The following is a 2,995-nucleotide window of genomic DNA, read 5'->3' as shown; positions in this document are numbered from 1 at the left end:
CAAAAATAACAATAATGCAAGGAAGATGCTTGGTGACTTTACTGCACCAAATTCCAATTTACATGGAAGAAGCATCTCAATCCCTGCCATTGGAGCAAACAATTTTGAGCTGAAACCTCAATTAGTTTCTCTGATGCAACAGAATTGCAAGTTTCATGGACTTCCATCAGAAGATCTTTTTCAGTTCTTAACTGAATTCTTGCAGATCTGTGATACTATTAAGACCAATGGGGTTGATCCCGAGGTCTACAGGCTCATGCTTTTCCCGTTTGCTGTGAGAGACAGAGCTAGAATATGGTTGGACTCTCAACCTAAGGATAGCCTGAACTCTTGGGATAAGCTGGTCACGGCTTTCTTAGCCAAGTTCTTTCCTCCTCAAAAGCTTAGTAAGCTTAGAGTGGATGTTCAAACCTTCAGACAAAAGGAAGGTGAATCCCTCTATGAAGCTTGGGAGAGATACAAGGAACTGACCAAAAAGTGTCCTTCTGACATGCTTTCAGAATGGACCATCCTAGATATATTCTATGATGGTCTGTCTGAATTATCACAGATGTCATTAGACCATTCTGCAGGTGGATCCATTCACCTAAAGAAAACGCCTGCAGAAGCTCAAGAACTCTTTGACATGGTTGCAAATAACCAGTTCATGTACACTTCTGAAAGGAATCCTGTGAATAATGGGACGCCTCAGAGGAAGGGAGTTCTTGAAATTGATACTCTGAATGGCATATTGGCTCAGAATAAAATATTGACTCAGCAAGTCAATATGATCTCTTAGAGTCTGAATAGATTGAAGGAATCATCCAACAATACTAAAGAGGCCTCTTCTGAAGAAGAAGCTTATGATCCTGAGAACCCTGCAATAGCAGAGGTGAATTACATGGGTGAACCCTATGGAAACACCTATAATCCCTCATGGAGAAATCATCCAGATTTCTCATAGAAGGATCAACAAAAGCCTCAACAAGGCTTTAACAATGGTGGAAGAAACAGGTAGCAATAGCAAACCTTTTCCATCATCTACTCAGCAACAGACAAAGAATTCTGAGCAGAATCCATCTAGCTTAGCAAATATAGTCTCTAATCTATCTAAGGCCACTTTAAGTTTCTTGAACGAAACAAGGTCCTCCATTAGAAATTCGGAGGCACAAGTGGGCCAGCTGAGTAAAAGAGTCACTGAAACCCCTCCTAGTACTCTCCCAAGAAATACAGAAGAAAATTCAAAAAGAGAGTGCAAGGCCATAGCCTTACATGATGTGGCCGAACCCAAAGAGGAGGAAGAGAACGTGAATCCTAGTGAGGAAGACCTCCTGGGACGTCCAGTGACCAATAAAGAGTTCCTCAATGTGGAACCAAAGGAATCTGAGGCTCACCTAGAGACCATAGAGATTCCATTAAACCTTCTTCTACCCTTCATGAGCTCTGATGAGTATTCTTCTTCTGAAGAGAATGAAGATGATACTGAAGAGCAAGTTGCTAAGTACCTTGGTGCAATCATGAAACTGAATGCCAAATTATTTGGTAATGAGACTTGGGAAGATGAACCTCCCTTGCTCACCAATGAACTGGATGCATTGGATAGGTAGAAATTACCTCAAAAGAGACAGGATCCTGGTAAATTCCTAATTCCCTGTAACATAGGCACCATGACCTTTGAGAAGGCTCTGTGTGACCTGGGGTCAGGAATAAACTTAATGTCACTCTCTGTAATGGAGAAACTTGTGATCTTTGAGGTGCAAGCTGCTAGAATCTCATTAAAGATGGCAGACAACTCAAGAAAACAAGCTTATGGACTAGTAGAGGACATGTTAGTAAAGGTTGAAGGCCTTTACATCCCTGCTGATTTCATAATCCTAGACACTGGGAAGGATGAGGATGAATCCATCATCCTTGGAAGACCCTTCCTAGCCACAGCAAGAGCTGTGATTGATGTGGACAGAGGAGAATTGATCCTTCAACTGAATGAAGACAACCTTGTGTTTAAAACTCAAGGATCTCCTTCTGTAACCATGGAGAGGAAGCATGAAAAGCTTCTCTCACTACAGAGTCAACCAAAGCCCCCACAATCAAACTCTAAGTTTGGTGTTGAACCCCCACATTCAAACTCTAAGTTTGGTGTTGGGAGGTTCCAACCTTGCTCTGATTATCTGTGAGGCTCCATGAGAGCTCAATGTCAAGCTATTGACATTAAAGAAGCGCTTGTTGGGAGGCAACCCAATGTTATTTAAGCATATCTATTTTATTTTATTTTTGTTATTTCGTGTTTTATTAGGTTGATGATCATGTGAAGTCACAAAAACTACTGAAAAATCAAAAACAGAATGAAAAACAACATTGAAAATAGCACACCCTGGAGGAGAGCAGTCTGGCATTTAAATGCCAGAAATAAGCATCTGTCTGGCGTTTAACGCCAGAAACAGGCACCAAGCTGGTGTTTAACGCCAGAAACAAGCATCTACCTGGCGTTAAACGCCAGAAACAAGCTACATTTGGGCGTTTAACGCCAGAAACAGGCAGCAGTCTGGCGTTAAACACCAGGATTGCACAGCAAGGGCGTTTTACACGCCTAATTGGAGCAGGGATGTTAAGTCCTTGACCCCACTTGATCTGTAGACCCCACAGGATCCCCTCAGGACCTGTGGACCCCACAGGGTCCCCACATCTTCTTCTCTCTCCTCTTCACACCTTTTCATAACTCTCTTCCCCAAATACCCTTCACCAATCAACTCAATCACTCTTCCCCATCACCTCTTCACCACTCACATCCATCCCCTCTTCCCCAAAAACCCCACCTACCTTCAAAATTCAAAATATTTTCCCCCCCAAACCCAACCCTAATGGCCGAAACTTAACCCTCCCCCCACTCCTATATAAACCCCTCATTCCTTCTTCATTTTCACACAACACAACCCTATCTTCACCCCTTGGCCGAAAACACCTCTCTCTCCCTCTCCTCCATTTCTCTTCTTCTTCTCTTTCTTTCTTTCTTTCTTCT

General features: G+C 42.6%; 1 non-coding gene across 1 annotated transcript; it reads right to left on the bottom strand.

Annotated features, from left to right (window-relative positions):
• Positions 1–388: 388 nt before the first annotated feature.
• Positions 389–496, bottom strand: LOC112731913 (small nucleolar RNA R71). The gene has a single exon (XR_003167662.1). It is a non-coding gene; the product is annotated as a small nucleolar RNA R71 (small nucleolar RNA).
• Positions 497–2,995: the final 2,499 nt, after the last annotated feature.

This window comes from Arachis hypogaea, chromosome 12, assembly GCF_003086295.3.
Source record: "Arachis hypogaea cultivar Tifrunner chromosome 12, arahy.Tifrunner.gnm2.J5K5, whole genome shotgun sequence".
Classification (NCBI taxonomy): Eukaryota; Viridiplantae; Streptophyta; class Magnoliopsida; order Fabales; family Fabaceae; genus Arachis; species Arachis hypogaea.
This window is presented reverse-complemented; position numbering and strand designations above follow the sequence as displayed.